Here is a 20,018-nt window from a genome sequence, read left to right on the forward strand (position 1 = left end):
ACACAGATACAGAATATCTACCTCTGTATCGCCCCAAGACCAAACAGTAGTAGAAGTTACACAGAGGAAAATATATACTTTTAGGTAAATGAGACGACCTTATATTTACATAAAAGTCCATATATATTATATATATATATATATTATATATTATATATATATATTTACATACAAGTCTTCTTTTGAGTTTGGATTTCATCATAGTGTTGACTAGTGCTCCAAGGTTCTTTGACTTCATTCAAATAAATGTTTTTCTAGATACACAGATCAGTTCTAGTACAGGACCTCCAGTGGACTTTGACATGAGCTGATGGCCTAATAACAATAGTCCTTCAGACAGTTCAAGTCTCATCCAGTACAACTTTATACAGTATCTCACAGAAGTGAGTCCACACCTCACATTTTTGTAAATAATTTATTATATCTTTTCATGTGACAACACTGAGGAAATGACACTTTGCTACAATGTAAAGTAGTGAGTGTACAACTTGTAAAACAGTGTAAATTTGCTTTCTCCTCAAAATAACTCAACACACAGCCATTAATGTCTAAACCACTGGTAACAAAACTGAGTACACCCTTAAGTGAAAATGTCCAAATTGGGCCCATCTGCCTCGACTGGTTGGGGTGAGTGGATAGAGCAGAGAGAAAAGAACAGCAACAATAAACAACAAATAGACACTGCAGGTTGGTGGGACAGTAACTGCACATCAGCGATATACAGCTCCAGGACCAGGGACAGCTGCAGAAGGTACAGAGAGAACAGAGAGAGAGAGAGAGAGCACAAACTAGGGAAGAGAGAGAGCACAAGGTTAGTGACATTCAATGGTGGAATATACATGTGAGGGGGGAGGAGAGGAAGAGAGGGGAGGGGAAGGGAAAGGGGGGGTTAGGGGAGCTCAGTGCACCGATGGTCCTCGGACAGTCTAGGCCTTTAGCAGCATAACTAAGGGATGGTTCAGGGTTGCCTGAAGCCAGCTCTAACTATACGAGAGCAAAGAGGAAGGTTTTAAGTCTAGCCTTAAAAGTACAGAGAGTGTCTGCCTCCTGAACCCAGGCTGGGAGCTGGTTCCACAGGAGAGGAGCTTGATAACTAAAGGCTCTGCCTCCCATTCTGCTTTTGGAAATTCTGGGAACCACAAGTAGACCTGCACTCTGAGAGCGACGTGGTCTATTGGGATAATATGGTACTATGAGGTCTTTAAGGTATGAAGGAGCTTGATCATGAAGGGATTTGTATGTGAGGAGAAGGATTTTAAATTCTATTCTGTATTTAACAGGGAGCCAATGAAGAGAAGCCAATATAGGAGAAATATGATCTCTTTTGACATTTCCAGGGTGTACCCCTGCCTTCCACCTGAAATAGAGCTGGGATAGGCTCCAGCAGATCACAGTGACCCTAATTCAGGAAAAAGCGGGTATAGAAAATGGATGGATGGATGGATGGATGATGTCTCTTGCTAGTTCATGTCAGGACTCTGGATGCGGTATTCTGGATTAACTGGAGGCTTTTTATGGAGATACTGGGACATCCAGATAGTAATGAGTTACAGTACTAGTACTAGCAGTTCTAGAGATTTGTTTTATGTGTGAGTTAAAGGACATGTCCTGGTCAACAATCTCAGTCTCCTTTCTGTTAATCTGAGACTTAAACCTGGAGATGACAGTTTCATGATACTTCACACTGCTCTGAGATTCTGTTGCTGTGTCCTCTAATGAAATTATTCACAACAACTAATAGACAGTTTTCACTGACCTATGATCCCTCACAAAAACATTTTCTTGAAACCTGATCAATGATACCAGGTACAGAAGATCAGGGTTTGGGGGGGTTCAAGTCCTGACCAGGGTGCCACTAGTGTGGGCCCTTAGGCAAGGTTCTTAATGGTACTGGCCTACCTCATTACAAAAATGAGCCATAGAAACGCAGGGATTGTTCAGTTCCAACCAATATCTATGTCACACCTAGAGGATGTGGTTGGCTCTCTTAATCTCTCAGGCTTCCCTCGCGATCCAGCTCCTCCCCAGATGTAGTTTGTTATGTTGAATTGTGCAGCTAATAAAGGTGAATATAGGTATGTGCAGTGCGTGTACAGTCATAAAACACAAAGAAGTAGTGTGTGTGTTTCCTTAGCTATCTAGCTGCAGTCTAGGTAGACCTGTCAGATTGCTGTAATATAAAATACTACCCTGCTCTGTTGTTCCAGAAGGGTTCATGGTTCTGGGCTGATGGAACACCTTTCATATACACAAACTGGTCTCCTGGACAGCCTGATAACAAGGATGGCAATCAGAACTGCATTCAAATGACCTTTGGAGGTAACTCACCAAACTTTGGTAATAGAAAATCTGTCTATATACTGATGTGACCATGGCCTCAATAGACAGTCTCAGGTCTTGGTCTGTAGCACTGACTGACTCACATGTTGTTGGTACTTACAGCTAAGAAGCTCTGGGATGATGGAGACTGTAACCGTGGTAACCCATCTGTCTGCTCTAAGAGGCTGTTCTGATCCCAGGTCTGATCCAGAGTCATGAAATCCCTGTGAAAAGCACAAACAAAATAAAAGTATTGAAACCACCTGCTCTGTGTTCGTGGATCCTGTTTGTGCTACAGATAATCTCCTTCTTGCATCACACTTGCTTATGTCTAAAAGTGTCTTTGACATAGAGAGTAAAACAAAAGGATTTGCCTTCCCATGTAATCCTGTTTATTAGGGATTTTTCTACCAGTAAAGTACATGTAACATTTCTTTTTCTACAGAAAGTCAAAGAAACAGCGTCATGTTTGAAAAGTGAAACCCAGACCACAATTTATAACACTGAAAGTAGGATTCCAAACCTAAAAAATCAATTTGAAATGTGTCAAATCTGGTTTTGAAACAGAAAAACAGATCAAACATTTGAAAATTAGATTTAAATGTGTGAAGAAATGTCTTTGTTACTGTCTGTGTTAAAAATGTGTCCAGCTGCTGTTCCAAAGCTGTCCCTCTTCACGGTTAGAATCCAGGTGGAATTACTCTTGTCCAGTAAACACGTCTTCACACGACTTCAGTTCACAAATCAATCAATCAATCAATCAATCAATCAATCAATCCATAAAGATATTGTAGATTGTGGTTTGCACAGATGAGGCCATGAGGGTTGAATCCAGATATTGTTCTCCTGAAATATGTTGATCTTGTGATCACGATGACATTTGATATTTGTGTTGGGAAATAGGTCAAAAAGCCTTTAGCCTCTGGTCTCTGCCAACACATGTCCTGACTGGAGAAACGGTTCCTGCTGTTTTAACATGTTATTGAACTTTTTATTTATTTCCTGTCAGGCGACATTAAAGTTTGCTCTGACTGTTTGTAATGAGCAGGTGACAGATCAACTTTGGGCGACATGTGAAACTGATCCAGGGTGTTGTTGGACCAGAGACACTGAGTCTGTCTTCGTGGAAAGGCATTATAAATGTGATGGAAGTTTTCCTCTTAATGAGCTTGTGCAAATTTTCATAACAGAAAAAGTTTAATCAACATCAGTGATCTCAACATCTTCATCTGTGTGTTTCTCTTCCTCTGTAGTTGGATATTTCCCCCTGATGAAGTTAACACAGTGACGTCGTGTGGACAGGTGCGTGTACTGCAGGCTGTACAACAGGTACAACAACATACATGCTGAAGCTAAATCAGCATCAATACAGCTTTTATTATAAAGTTGGCCTCAGTGCCATGTGGTGGTTTTATGGCTGTACTCTAGGAGGCTGTGGCTTTACATGTCAGTGTGATATTTCTGCTGACCTGAAAACTGTTTAACACCATAGTTACAGTTCACAGTTGAACAGGTTTGGAATCATTTGTCATTATGTTCAGTATTATAGTAGAGGATTTTGACAGAACAGGAGCTATAACATAGAGTCATAGACCACATTGATTTAATGCTTGACATTTTTATTTTTGCTCTAAAGGAGAAAGGACAGTTCAGAATAAAGTGGAGCTCAAAGCATTCTTTCCATAACACATTCAGTCTGCTCTTATTAAAGGCACAAAACCTCAGAGACAGTCCAGCTCCTGTTTATGTTACTTGTCTCTTCCTTCCTTCAGTAGCGTTACAGCCATAGAAAAGAAACAGATGATATATACTGGATATGATAGAAGATGTCAAATGAGATACAGTAGAATTCAGGTTCTATGAGACTGATGGCACAAAATGTGAGAGTATGCAAAGACAAACACACCTCCACCAGTGTTTGTGCTTTTCACAGGGATTTCATGCCTCTGGATCAGACCTGGGATCATTAATAGTTTCTGACACAGACAGATGGAAGAGGAGTCTCACAGTCCAGATCATTCCAGAACCTTCTACCTGTAAGTACCAACAACATGTGAGTCAGTCAGTGCTACAAACCAAGACCTGAGACTGTCTAATGAGGCCATGGTCTAATCAATATGTAGATAGTTTGTTTAACTATAGTGACATTTTGGTGATTTACCTTCAGTAGAAATCTGTAGACAGTCCTCATTGCCCTGCCAGTTGTCAGGTTGTCCAGGAGCCCAGTTTGTGTATGTGAGAGGTGTTCCATCAGTCCATCTCCACTTGCCCTCCTATAAACCAGAAGAGAATCAAATGTAGTGACGTGTTTCAGTGTCTGATGAAGACAAATCCAACCACAGGACACTGACTGTGTTTAGGGTTGATGGAGGGGACACAGAATAAGTCAGGAGAGACACATTCAGGCTGGTTTGAGCTACAAAGCCATGAATTAGTTGTTATGTGTCAACATCAGTCACCAAGAGTCAGTGATTATGTGAACAGTGCAGAAAGAGAATTCAATAGTTGTTCTTTAAAGAAGAACTTCATGACATCTGATAAAATGACTGAGTGTCTGATCTGAGTCAGTGTTGGTTTGGACTGAAGTTTGACAATGAGGAAGGAGAATCAACATTAGCAGCTTCTACCATAACACATGTCCATTGTTGTCAGCAGTCCAGTTGCATTGTGGGTAATGTAGGCTGTTCATTGTGATGGTGACAATATATAATTAGGACAAAGCCAATATCAGCTGAGTATTTATCTGTCAGACTGTCCTTATGAACAGTTTACCTGTTGTGCATCAGTGCCTCCAATCCATGCCGCTTTATTTTGACCAATCAAATTCTGAAAGGCCCCATACTCCTGAGAATCACGCACAGATGCAAGGTTTGCATCCAGGGACTGGCAGTTTACCTACAGTGCAGATAAACAGACAGTGGAGTCAGTAAAGAAGCAAAATGAGCTGAGTAGTAGGAAAACACCAAGGCAGGAATAGATGCCAGTGTTAAAGTGAACACAGACCAAATAAACAGTGTAGAATCATTGTGGACTGAATCCACATCAGTCTTGTTACCTGAGCAGCAGCCTAGGTTAAGGCTCTGGGAACAAAGATGTAGCAACGGAATTTAATTCTTGTCCAACCCCGCTCACAAAGAGGTGCGAAGAATCCTGAAGACAAACAAAATGCATAATGTTGAGTTTTGCATGAATTTGAATTAACCTTCCTGTTTCCGGTGAAGATACTAAGAATAAACTTTCCCTTTGAGTATTAGAGTATTGTCACATTTCTTCCTCTCACTCACTAAAACTCATTATGTACATATTATTAAACTTTTTAATCACCAGAACATCCTGTCAGCATCATTTGCAGAGACACAACAGGTGGGAAGACATCATATTGATCCATTTCATATCTGTGTTGGGCTCTAGGAAACTACACATGGAGCGATTCAAAGTGTCACACGTTTTTACAGCAGTATTTGCGGTGACTTAGCTGTGGTTTTGTTTTGCGTAGTGATGGGCAAGTGAAGCCTCATGAAGCCCTGAGGCTTTCCTGACAATTGTGCCGAAAAAGATTCGAAGCTTCGAGACTTCAGTGACAGTGACATCTGGTGGACAACTGAAGCCATAGCAACCTCTAAAGAGCACGAATGAAGCACTGGCACTGTTTCAATCCCATGACAGCAATAAAAGTTCAGACCTCTTGAAATCAAAATGATCCCAAACTTTAGAACGCTTATTGGTGGGACTCGCCGTGAAACTTGCCAAAATACTCTCACTCTCACTCTCCAAATCCTGAAGCAGAATGATGCATCTTATATAGCTGGGATGGCACCAAACCACTCAAATCTGTCAAACCTGTCAAGCTGTCATTGGCTCAGAATCCATTGAAACGCCATGAGCCAATGACACACACTGAAAGACTATGAGCCAATGACACACACTGAAAGACTATGAGCCAATGAAAAGCTTTGAAACATTCGAAGCGATGTAGCGCGAAGCAAAACAGCGATGACGTTCGAAGCTTCGAACATCATCAGTCACGTGACACTGGTGTTTCGATACAAGCTCTGACACAGTGTTTTGAATCACTCCGCTTCAGGAAGAGTGACACAAGCTCCGAAGCCTCGGTATCATTTGCCCATCACTAGTTTTGCGTCAAGAATGCAGTGGTTTTAATCCTGTGCTGGGCTAACGCTAAAAATAATCCAAAGTGCAGTCCCTCTTTCTGCCACCGGGTGTCACAAAATTTATCCTGTTTGTGGACGCTGAAATACACAGGTGCTGCCGCAGATAAATAATTCTAGTCTGTTACACCAGGTTTCAAAGGTCTATTAACCATGGAGACAACACCATAAGTTACTAAATTAGTAAACACTACATACAGTTTGCTGGAAAATTGTCAGCTGGGCTTCAGTAAAAGACCACATGGAGAGAGGAGACAAGAGGTTTAAGGGTACTATTGCACTGTCCATTTTGAGTCAAAGACAACTGACAGCTGATACTGCTGTGGCTGCAGATGACAGTCTATAATGTACTGTATGTTACTGTCCTTTCTCACTTGGTAAATCTTAGTGAATTCCCAAAAATGAACAATTCACTGAAAAGATGTGAATCACCTTTTGACGAGTGCATTTACATTTGAATATACGTAAGTAAAGTTTATTTATATAGAATCTTTCACAGATAAAAATCACAAAGTGCTTCACAATAAAATGCAAAGTAAAATCATATAAGTGCTTAAATAAAGGAAACACACTTTCAGATTCATTAAACATAAAAACAGACAGACGTAGAGCCATAGTCTAACTAATGTAAAGATCCAGCCTGGTCCACACTGATGCAGTCTCTCACAGAATACTATCATTCCTGGTCTATAAGTTTTGCTTTTTATTGTTCTCAGGTTTGTCCTGCAACTTATGTGTTTATTTACTGTAATTCTGTTGAGTAGTCACTAACGTTAGAATACACTCTTGGCATTATCATGAAGATAATACTGTACCACTGACAAAGTCAAGACATTTCTGTTCATGTTAAGCTCTGACTCCTAGTGTAACACAAGTGAACATGTTGCCCAGAAGAAACAGCTATACTGTAGACTTCAAAGTGAAGTAAGTAAAGTCTGTTTTCTGTTCAGCAAGGCTGTTTTTGCTAAAAATGACTAATATTCAGGTACAATTTATAGTCCATAAAATATGGTACAGTAAACCCTCCAAATTTTCGGGGGCTACATTCATTTTTATAGTTTAAACCCTAAATATGCCCCCAAACATGCTCTCAAAACACTTTCATTTAATTTCATACTCAGCTTAATACATTAGTAGTAAATAAATTAGTGACCTAATTAGTAATTATATTGTTCTTAATAATTTAGCGTTAAAACGCATGAAAAATTCTATATTGCCACGAAAAAAAACATAGACATATTTGCGGTTTCTGTGAAATTGTGGGGGTTTTCCGTGAACAGTTATTAGTTAGGTTCCAAGGAAAAATCTGCAAACTCTGAACCACTTCGTTGGGGTACACTACATATTTATTTACAAAATATGGGAATGTATTACATATACATATATACACACAAAATGCCCAAGATATAGTGTAGTAATACTCACCCTGAGCTGAGGTCTGAGCCAACAGGGCACAAAGAAGAGCAGCCAGAATCAGAGTCTTCATGGTGAAGATGATGCAGATGTTAAAGATGAGGCTGATATCTCTGTAGGGAACAGACCTGTAAAGACTGACAGCATGTCAAAGACAAGACACCAGATGATCAGTCACTGGTATTTATTTAGTGAGACTGTTTGCTGGCATCTTCATCTTCAGCAACGCCCAATTTTTCAGTTTCCTGTAAGTAAATAAGTCTCAAAATAAAAAATATTCTATTGTCTTGACGGGGAAACATTATGTTCCCTGAGATAAAATTCAACATACTCCAGTGTAAGACAGAACATCACAAACCTTAGGGCCATAACGTCAAAGAACGTCCTGATGTGACTTTTACTGTGTTTATTAGTTCAGACGTGTCAGCAGGACAGACAAAAAGACAAAACCCAGCTGGTGGAGAATTTCTGGGTAAATGTTGATGGGAGCTGTAGTTTTTGCTCACACTAGCAGCATGTTAGCCTGCTACAATGCTGAACAAACATATTTATTATTCCACCTGCTCAGAATCAGCATGAACAAATGAAACATCACCTTGAGTCAACAGGCAGTTTTAAGGAAAACCAAACTCTGATCCAACCTTTCATCATGATCTGGGAGCTGTTTGGGGAACTGATGGTGGATCTTTGTTGGAGGAGGAAAAGCTGCAAATTATGGAAAGTGACATTTATTTAACTTAAGTCAAACAGGCCTGCAGTGTTAGTCAGCACTAACTAATCCAATCCAAACTGAAACCAGGTCAGACTGTCTGTCTATAAACCAGTCATTTACCTAAAGTGATGTCAGTGTAACTGATGGGGCTGTTTGGTCTCACTGGTGTCACTGATCAGGTTTCAAGTCAAGCCAAAGAAAGATGACAGCAGATCTCCTCAGGAATAGTAGAGAACAGCGCCCCCAGGTGGATGCACAGAGGAATGTATGACAGTAAGTAAAATGCTTGTGTCACAGTAATGAGCTGTAGTTCTGAGACAGAATGAGGTTTGGACACTTTAGTTGTCTCCTCTTGTATCTTAAATAACAGTCATGTTTTTCATATTTCTGTCCATAATATATTCAGTTCATGCTAATTTGTGAGCCTGATCCCCCCTGAAATACTGCACATCATTTGAGTCCTGCCGCCCAGAACCACAACTATTCTGAAAAAGTTGACCTAGGACGTCCAGATGGGGGCAGCACTAATCTAAATCCATCCATCCATCCATCTTCTATACCCGCTTTTCCTGTTCAGGGTCACAGGGATCTGCTGGAGCCAATCCCAGCTGACTTTTTTATCTTTAATAATATTGTAGATTCTGGTTTGCACAGATGAGGCCATGAGGGTTGAATCCAGATATTGTTCTCCTGAAATATGTTGATCTTGTGATCACGATGACATTTGATATTTGTGTAGGGAAATAGGTCAAAAAGCCTTTAGCCTCTAGTCTCTGCCAACACATGTCCTGACTGGAGAAACGGTTCCTGCTGTTTTAACATGTTGTTGAACTTTTTATTTATTTTCTGTCAGGCGACATTAAAGTTTGCTCTGACTGTTTGTAATGAGCAGGTGGCAGATCAGCTTTGGGCGACATGTGAAACTGATCCAGGGCGTTGTTGGACCAGAGACACTGAGTCTGTCTTCGTGGAAAGGCATCCAGGTTGTCTGGGAGTAGTGTATACTGGTTTATGTGACGGGGGCTTTTAAGGGGGGTCACTTTTTATGGCCGTTATTTATGACAGTCATAAAGATAATAAACCATAAAATCGTCGTCACGCTCTCCACCCACCGGGCGGCGCAATTTTCCTATTGGTCATGACGTTACTCATGGGATGTGTCAGTTACGTTGTATAAATGTAGGTGTATGTAGGTCATTCAGTATGATTTTATCTAAGTTCGACTTCGAGCAACCATGGGCAGCAGCGGAATCTCTAGTGACGTCGTTATCAGGGGCGGATGCGGCGGTGGGCGCGTTGACGGAAACGGTGACAACGCACATGCGTCGTGCGACCTAGGTACGTGTCCCGCGACTATTCCTGGCGCGCCAATCAAACGTCGTAGAAGGCATATGTCTGACGATGCTGCAGGCCCCCGCGTTTGGCTGTACGAGGGTTCGCTAGGGTACGTTTACGAGTTTAAATATAGTGCGGGGAGGGTCATGTTTCTCGGGGAAAATGTGTGTACCGGGGAGCCTTGGGGTCAGGGAGGGTCGCGGGCTATGACTGTGGAGGACTGGATGATATTTCGCACTGAGATATGTAGCGATCTCAACCACCGAGGTGCTGAGAACGATACCTATGTCATACAGTGGGCCAGTCCTGACAGTCAGCAGTTATTCAGGGTATTCACCAATCGTTTTGATGCGCACGCGTCAGATTTCATTCTGATAAGAGTGTGTGATGACAGAGGGCAAATCGTATCGCGGCGTAACCATACAGAGTGGGACATACACCCCTATCCGGTGTGGTCCGGCGACAATATCTCATGGTTTAAGGACTTCTATTTTATCCAGTGGGCTGACTGGTGGGGCCTGCAAGATGTGTTCGCCAAGATTGACAATGCAATCAGCGAGGACGAGGGTATCTCAGATGCTAGTGGGGTTAGGAGATGCTTGCTTTATGATGACGTGGAATTTCCTGAGGAAATGTGTCTCTCGCCTGCTGAGCAAGGTGCGACCCAGAGCCTGTGAGACAGGACGGTAAGAATCTGCAGACCTATGCGGGGGTCGTGTGTGTGTGTGTGTGTGTGTGTGTGTGTGTGTGTGTGGTCGTGGTCAATAGTGTTTAACGCTGTATTTCATATTTCTAAAAATAGAGATTGACGGGCCCATGACTCTGGAGGCGGAGCAGGAATTGTATCGCTGGATTCACCCAACATCAACGCCGCGCCCTAGAGATGAAGAGGAGTCAGCGGCCTTTGTAAAGATGATGGAGAATGGAGTGGTGCATTTGCTGTACAGAGCGTTAGCCCAATGCTGGATCGACCGGGAGAAATGGTGCCGGGCCTGCGAGGTTGACTGTCTGTCCTAGGAAAACCACGAGTGTCTTTACGGGTTCCCCGCAGAATTCATGGAGCGTCGTTTTGACTTTGTTATGGAGAAAGTGTGGACGGCCCGATTCATTCCTGCTCTCTCAGCATACCTGCGCAAGAATGGCATGGTTGTTGAAAACGCCAGAATCGCTGGGGCTGCTGAAGTTATTCTGCAAAACCAAAAGACCTCAGAGAAACGCATCAAAGCTGAAGAAATCTGGGGCTTCAAGAATTTTGCTGAAATTGAAAATCTGTCAGTCCTCGTGGACACCTGGGCAGCAGGGGTAGTGTGAAAACAGCATTGTACCAAGCCTATCCGTTGTTATTGTGTTTTTTTCATTAAACACCACTGTATTCATTAAATATCTGTGAAGCTCTCCATCATTATATGTTTTGATGTTTGTTCATTCATTCATTCATTATGTATGTTTTATCATATAACACTGTCTGATATTTGTGAAGCTCTCCATCATTAAACACCACTGTATTCATTAAACGCTACTGTATTCAATCATTAACACCGTCTGGGTACCATGCTGATGATTGTGAATAAAAAACATGAGCATTGAAAAGAAACTAGTCATTATTTTACACGATGGAGGGGGTGATGCACAGAATTTATCATGATCCATCCCACCCTGGTGGGCTATCAGGTATTAATAAGCTGCGCAATGCAGTTAGATCAGACGTAGGGGGTAATCCTGCATTATCTGATGTCAAAAAATATCTATGGGGACAAGATGCATACAGTTTACACGCACCCAGCAGGAAGAATTTCCCCAGGCGGCGAGTGTTGGTGGGAGGGATAGACCGACAGCATCAGTGCGATCTTGTGGACATGAGCGAATATGCTGCAGAAAACGATAAAGTACGCTATCTATTAATGTGCATCGATGTATTTTCAAAATATGCCTGGGTTCGCTGTCTAACATCAAAGAGCGGGCCTGCTGTAGCCGACGCATATAAGAGCATACTGGATGAAGGTAGGGTGCCACTTAGGCTGCAGACTGACCATGGGACAGAGTTTCACAACCGTCACTTTAAACAGTTGTTGAAAAAGCACAACATTGTACTTTTCTCTACATATAACGAAACTAAAGCCAGCGTCGTGGAGAGGTTTAACAGAACGTTTAAAGGGCGGATGTGGCGTTATTTAACAGATGTTAATTCACGAAGATATATTGATAAAATAGACGATTTGGTGCGGGCATATAACTCGGCATATCACAGGTCAATTAAAAGATCCCCAGTATCTGTGAATAGAGAAAATGAGAAAGAGGTGATCAAGACGCTGTACAGGACCAAGGATGAAATCCGCCCGCAGCCATTCAAATTTGAGATAGGCGACACAGTAAGGATTTTAAAACATAGAGGGGTGTTCAGGAAGGGGTATCATCAGACATTCACAGATGAAATTTTCACTATAAAAGGACGCCAACCGACAACCCCCGCTGTTTACAGACTTCAGGATTTATCTGGCGAGTCTGTGAAAGGGGGGTTTTATCAGGAGGAGCTGCAGCCGGTGATTGTAGATCCAGACAAACCCTATAAGATAGAGGAAATAAGAGCCAGACGCCGTGGCAAGTTTCTAGTAAAATGGCTCGGATGGCCCGAGAAATTTAACACCTGGGTGGATGGCAGAGATATCCAGAACATCTGAGAGAGAGATAAGCACATAGGACAGTACGGTCACGCTGTAATCAAGAGCGCCCCGGTGCCATCACCCTACAGCACTGTCAACTATCAAAACCTGGGGTGGATTAACACCTACTGTGATCAGAGGCTTGAAGGATCAAAAGGAACATTTGTAAACAGTAGAGTGTCAGCATGGAGAAGCGTCGGGCTGCAAGCTTCCATGTAACTCTCCCAAGTAATGCATTGACAAAATTATATCCCAACAACAAGATTTGGTGTTACAGGGTACACTTAGCCAAGGCAATACAACTGGACGACACGTATGAAGTGGGACTTTCAGAAATACAGTATCCCGCGACGTGGCGCAGCTTCCCCAAAGATGACGCATCTATTTTGATAAAAGCACCAAGAACCGGGAAGGAAAACATGATCACAATTCCTGTAGGACATTATGACAGTGTGGACAGAATAGCACAAGAATTCAACAACGCGTGTGCGCTAGACGCAGGCACTATGTTTATAAAAATGCGCTACAATCAGATTTCACACAGAGTCCAAATATCTGGTGCTGAAGGCCTGGTGCTGAAATTTAAAGGTCGGCTTGCAAGGATACTGGGGTTTGATCCGGATGAAGCAGCCCATAGTATCCCGACCTGGGCGAGAATATTCACAGCACCACACCCTGCGGATATCCATGCAGGATTGTATAATATCTTTGTATATACAGACATTATCGAACATCAGCTGGTGGGTGACACGTGTGCACCGTTACTCAGATGCGTTAATATAACAGCAGAGAAACGAGGGAAAATACACACAGTCCACTTTGACAAGCCAGACTATACACGCCTCGCCAAACACCGGATCGATTGCATAGAGCTGTCGTTGAAAAACGACCAGGACGAACACGTCCCGTTTCTCTTTGGAAAGGTTATCGTGAAATTACATTTCCGCCCTGTGAGACCATGATGAGGTGCCCATACACGCCCGATAACGGCGACAGGCTACTGAGATATTATCAGAATCAGGCCGGTGGAGAGCTGCACGGGTTCGCGGGGGCCCACACCCAATACGGGAACGGGCTCGGCGGATTATTCCGGAACCTGTTTAGATGGGCGGTTCCGCTGCTCAGAAACGGTTTTAACCTTGCAAAGCCACATTTAAAATCAGCAGCGGCTAATATTGCAGGAGATGTGATGAGTAATATTTCACGCAAGTTGATGAATGGGAAGCAGGAGGGGGGAGGTGTTGCTGTGTATACGCCTAGGTGCCTTAAACGACCTCCTGGGGAGCCGGCTACAGCTCACAGTCAGAACAAAAAGGCGCGTAAAACAGCGAGTGGCTCTGTCAGACGGGGCAGAAAGGCTCCAGCTGTCAAGCGGCGCAGATCGAGATCTAACAGCAGAAGCGCGAGTAAAGACATATTTTAACAATGTCGCTCATTCACAGCCAGTCCGCTGAATGTGTAAAGACTGAGCTGGATCTGTTCACGGTGCCGTGTACACAAACGAGCATCGAAAAATATACATTCATTGAAATCCCCCCAGTCTCTGCGATCAACGACAACTCGCCTGTTGATTTTTTCATCTCATGCAGCGGGGAAGATTACCTGGATCTAAATGATACTCATTTGTATTTACGCGTGAAAATCACAAATCCAGACGGGACAAACATTGGAAACGGTGTAGACGTGGGCTTTGTGAATTATCCAGGATGTACACTGTTTTCGCAGGTGGATGTGATGCTGGGTGACAGGTTAATCACCCAGGCATCAAACACATATCCTTATAGGGGTGTGATTGAATGCTTAATCAATTATGGCCGGGATACCCTGGAATCCCAGTTCAGCACCGCGCTATTTGTCAAGGACACCTGCGGACACATGAATAACCACACCCTGGACGGTGAAAACAGGGGCTTAGGGGCCAGAGGCCGCTATACAGAAAACAGCAGGATTGTGGAATTAATTGCACCGGTGCATGTGGATCTGCTTTTTCAGGAAAAATTCCTGCTAAACGGACTCGACATTTCCATGAAATTCATAAGGGCGAAAGACGAATTCTGCCTGATGGCCGCGCCCAATACGCAATTCTGTGTTAAAATCCTGAGCGCCAGTCTTTTCGTGAAAAAGGTCACACTGTCACCTCAGGTAAAACTCGCACACAGCCGTGTGTTACAACACACAAATGCCAAATACAGCGTCGACAGAGTAGCGCTGAAAACACACTCGATTCCTCCCGGAACCCGGGTGTGTTGGCAGGACAATCTATATCTGGGTCAGATTCCTAAATTTGTCATCCTGGGTTTCGTCGACAATGAAGGGTTCACAGGGAGTTTCACCAGAAACCCATTTAATTTTGAACATATGGACCTAGAGTACCTGTGTCTCTATGCTGACGGCCAGGCCCACCCCGCTAAGGCGTTTCAGCCCCACTTCCCCCGGGGTCAGTACGTGCGTGAATATTACCAGCTAATCCAGACAACCGGGCGACATCTTAAAGACAGGTCGCTGTCCATCACTCGGGAAGATTTTGGACAGGGCTATGCGCTATTCTGCTTTAACCTGGAGCCTGATGGCGGGAGTGGGGGAAATGTGTCTTTAATCAAAACCGGAAATGTCCGACTGGAAGTGAGATTCAGGACCCCCCTGGCACGCACCGTTAACTTAATCTGTTACGCAGTCTACGATTCAGTTATTGAAGTGTCAAACAGCAGACAGGTGTTGGTGGATTATTATTGAGACATGAACACGATCGAATTGACTGGTGCTGCTAAAAAGATAATTGGCGACAGAACCTATTTTGTGGGCGTGAAGCCCTGTGACCATCTGACCAGGCTCAAAATAACCAAACGTCCTGCCGCACTGATTGTAAACACCGATCCTGCTACCTTACCCGGGGAGCACTGGCTGGCCATATATCTGCCAAGTGGTCGGCAAGCATATTTTTTTGACAGCTTCAGACACGCCCCAGACAGATTCAATCCCCATATTGGCCGGTTTCTCCTGAAAAACGCCAGCCGAGTGCTTTATTCACGTAGTCAGGTTCAGGCGCCCTTCTCTGTGACCTGTGGGGAGCACTGTCTGTTTTTCCTGAGCCACATTCAGAAAGGCATGAGATACAGCAAGTTTATTAAAAAATATGGCAGCAACCTGGCTCGCAATGACCAGAGGGTCTCAAGCTTTGTCGCTGGAATTAGACCTGCATCTGTACACAACAAGTTTACATGTGTTCAATGTGTATTTCTGAGATGATAATAAATGATATTAAAGATAGTGTATGTAATGAGCCAGTACACTGCATGTTTAAATGTATTCAATGTATATTTCTGAGATGATAATAAATGATATTGTTGTATGTGTATATTGATTTGTGGTGTGTTTTTATTTTAACAATGAGATAAAATAAAGACCTTGTACACAGAAATACATTCAAAATGTTGGAAAATTTATTACAGGTCAGAAAATATTTCAAAAATACAATCAGTAGGACAACAAATATTTCGTGAATACATTCAACAGGTCAGAAAACATTTCAAAAAATACATTCAACAGGTCAGGAAACATTTCAAAAATACATTCACCATATCAGAAAACATTTCAAAAAATACATTCAACAGGTCAGGAAACATTTCAAAAATACATTCACCATATCAGAAAACATTTCAAAAAATACATTCAACAGGTCAGGAAACATTTCAAAATACATTCAACAGGTCAGGAAACATTTCAAAATACATTCAACAGGTCAGAAAACATTTCAAAAATACATTCAATAGGTCAGAAAACATTTCAAAAATACATTCACCATATCAGAAAACATTTCAAAATACATTCAACAGGTCAGAAAACATTTCAAAAATACATTCAATAGGTCAGAAAACATTTCAAAAATACATTCACCATATCAGAAAACATTTCAAAAATACATTCAACAGGTCAGAAAACATTTCAAAAATATATTCAATAGGTCAGAAAATATTTCAAAAATACATTCACCATATCAGAAAACATTTCAAAAAATACATTCAACAGGTCAGGAAACATTTCAAAAATACATTCACCATATCAGAAAACATTTCAAAAAATACATTCAACAGGTCAGGAAACATTTCAAAAATACATTCACCATATCAGAAAACATTTCAAAAAATACATTCAACAGGTCAGGAAACATTTCAAAAATACATTCACCATATCAGAAAACATTTCAAAAAATACATTCAACAGGTCAGGAAACATTTCAAAATACATTCAACAGGTCAGGAAACATTTCAAAAATACATTCAATAGGTCAGAAAACATTTAAAAAATACACTCAACAGGTCAGGAAACATTTCAAAATACATTCAACAGGTCAGAAAACATTTCAAAAAATACATTCAACAGGTCAGGAAACATTTCAAAAATACATTCACCATATCAGAAAACATTTCAAAAAATACATTCAACAGGTCAGGAAACATTTCAAAAATACATTCACCATATCAGAAAACATTTCAAAAAATACATTCAACAGGTCAGGAAACATTTCAAAATACATTCAACAGGTCAGGAAACATTTCAAAATACATTCAACAGGTCAGAAAACATTTCAAAAATACATTCAATAGGTCAGAAAACATTTCAAAAATACATTCAACAGGTCAGAAAACATTTCAAAAATACATTCAATAGGTCAGGAAACATTTCAAAATACATTCAACAGGTCAGAAAACATTTCAAAAATACATTCAACAGGTCAGAAAACATTTCAAAAATACATTCAACAGGTCAGAAAACATTTCAAAAATACATTCAATAGGTCAGATCATCACCATCATTACAAATAACAGGGCAGAAGAGTCAGTATTGAGCCCAGGGCCCAGAGGAATGTTTGTGACGTGCAGCCCTTAGGGGCCTTGGTGATGCTGTGACAGTTCTGCTTTTCTTTTCACTGGTGTATGAGAAGCTAGATTCTAGCTCATCTTTACCTGTCTTATACTCCTGTATGACCCGTCGTGCCAGGGTGTTTGGTACTGCTGATATTGGCACATTCAGATCTGCAAGTGTTTTTAGAAACTGCTCCCAACCGTGAGGAGTCAGAGACCCTGAGACACGATGGGGCGCAGTGACTCTTTTAATTAAATCATATAAGTGTGAGCCTCTGATCGTCTGATTGTTGATTCTAACCTCACCCTGGGCTGTCCATGAAAACACATCTGGTGATCTAGACAGTGCAGACATGATGTGCTCTGCATTTTTTCTCTGTCTCTTGGGAACATGTTTCAGCACCTCATCAGCCACCAAATCACGCACCCTACTCTCATCGCAGGGCGCTCCCACACTCTCATCACCACCCTCACTATCTCCTGCAGACCCTTGCACGGGAGGGGGCAGTGACAAAGTCAACACATTCTTTTCACGCTCCCCCTGTCTCACAAGTGCAAGGTACCTCTGTAGAATCGCAGCATACTTTTTGGCCTTCTCATGCACATCAAGCCCTTGGTCATATAAAACAGCAGTCATCTCCCGGTCAAGGTCATTCTGAGCAGTCTGTCTTATGTTACCGCTGGCATGGTTTTGCTTTAACCCTCTGGGGTCTGAGGGGGTTTTTGGGGCCTGGACAAATTTTGACATGTCCTGACATTTGTGCTTTTTTCAGTGTTTTTTAAACATATTAATGTCTAAAGTCTAATAACACTGTAATCAGCACAAAATTGGCTACAATAATATGTGAGCTTCAAGTTTATACATTATTGTGTTTTTGAGAAAAAAGTGTTTATGCATGGCTAGTGAAAAACTACAATTTTTTACTCACTGAAATAAGACCATAAAACACAAACAGAACATTGGTTCACAAGACTTTGGAGACCAGCATGTTGTAGGCTAAAGTGTTTACTTCAGAGTGCTGTGAATGTCATCTTGTTCACACATTCACAGTAAACAATACACTGATTTAAATTTTCTAAGACACTTTTTGTCCAGAAAGACCATATGCAAGAGGGTGTGTCTGAGGATGAATAGTCATGTGATTTACCTGAGAACACAAAAGACGCACTGAACGTCCAGACAAAGCCGCGCATAATGAGCCTTTCAGTCAATGTAGATGGGACGGATTAGTGCTGTACAATACAACACAATGAGGAGCAAACGATCCTCATTTGAGTTAAAATCAGTGTTTTTACTCTGAGGACAAGCTAAACTATTTGTCTCTGTGTGGAATGTAAGGAGCGCCGCTTCACGTGCGTAACGCGCCATCATCCAAACGCGCCGAAAAAGTGAGTAAATTCTATGATAAAGTTTGATATTTTGTGTCATTTCTCGGGGGCGTGCACATATTTACCTGGTTCACCTGAGATTATTTACATGTGAACAGTGGACAGTGTACAAGGCGGGACCGCATTACCTGTAATGAGGTGAGACAGGAAAAAACGGACTTCTCCTTACGTTCATACGGATTAAATAAAAAGTGATGATTTGTTTTTGACTTGAATTGTTTCACTCAAAAGAAAACATTTCAAGCTTTCTAGCCATATAATTCTTATTTTTATGAGGCAAGTATTCGCTGAGATTCTGGTTGTTTTATTTACGCGTCTGTGAAGAGAAATGGCAGAGACAGAAAAGGCCGAGAGCGCACCCTGTCGGCTTTCTTTATTTAAAAAAAGCACAAAATTTTGTTGTTATTATGATGGTATACCACTAAAACTAGACCCTTTACAGATTTGAATGATATACTTCTTTTATCTGTACGATCAGAAGTGACGGAGCAATTTAAGTTTGTTTCGGCCTTATCAGGAAATGATGCGTCAAAACGCGCCGGCGCGTGCGTCGACCCCAGAGGGTTAACATCTCCAGCTGTTGATGCGGTACAAGATACATTTTCTGAGCATGCTCCATATCTATCTATCTATTGGCGATGAGGCTGATGTTTGCAGGTAAGGCTGCTCCTAACAGCGAGATGAGGAAACCTCCTGACTGATTGATAAGCTTCCTCTTCCTGATGCCTGATAGTTTTCTGTCGGCCACAAGTCTGATCACAGATTTACGCTTTTTCAGCTGTGTATACTGCTTGTCGCTCAGAGGAATATTCCCCTTTAACACATTGAGGGCAATCTCACACAGAGCGGTAATAAAGTCCTTGTCACAGCTGTTTATGATGGCCCTGCGTTGCCTCGGTGGTGATTTATAGAGGAGCTCCAACAATGGTAGATTTCTACGCATGCGGTGAGACATTGTCACTTACCCCGTCTGGGGATGTACACAACCTGCTGGGTAGAGAGCAGATTTGTTCTAAGCCTCAGATGGTCAGGTGTCTTTGCTTTATAATCAATTAGTAAGTAGCCGTATGCTGCACTTGTGGCGTCACTGAACGCCTCTAAAAAGTATTTTGTATTACCAGGGTACATCTGACGTGCAATCAGTGACACCTGGTATCTG

The 20,018-nt window shown here is 42.0% G+C and overlaps 2 long non-coding RNA genes across 2 annotated transcripts; one reads left to right on the plus strand and one right to left on the minus strand.

Annotated features, from left to right (window-relative positions):
* Window positions 1-2,194: 2,194 nt before the first annotated feature.
* On the plus strand, window positions 2,195-2,583 carry LOC113142000 (uncharacterized). The gene is made up of 2 exons (XR_003296892.2): window positions 2,195-2,319; window positions 2,443-2,583. It is a non-coding gene; the product is annotated as an uncharacterized LOC113142000 (long non-coding RNA).
* Window positions 2,584-5,074: 2,491 nt separating this feature from the next.
* Window positions 5,075-8,050, minus strand: LOC113141839 (uncharacterized). The gene is made up of 3 exons (XR_003296844.1): window positions 7,914-8,050; window positions 5,375-5,469; window positions 5,075-5,214 (listed from the first exon to the last, which is right to left on the minus strand). It is a non-coding gene; the product is annotated as an uncharacterized LOC113141839 (long non-coding RNA).
* Window positions 8,051-20,018: the final 11,968 nt, after the last annotated feature.

The sequence above is a fragment of the Mastacembelus armatus genome, chromosome 18, assembly GCF_900324485.2.
Source record: "Mastacembelus armatus chromosome 18, fMasArm1.2, whole genome shotgun sequence".
NCBI classification, from domain to species: domain Eukaryota; kingdom Metazoa; phylum Chordata; class Actinopteri; order Synbranchiformes; family Mastacembelidae; genus Mastacembelus; species Mastacembelus armatus.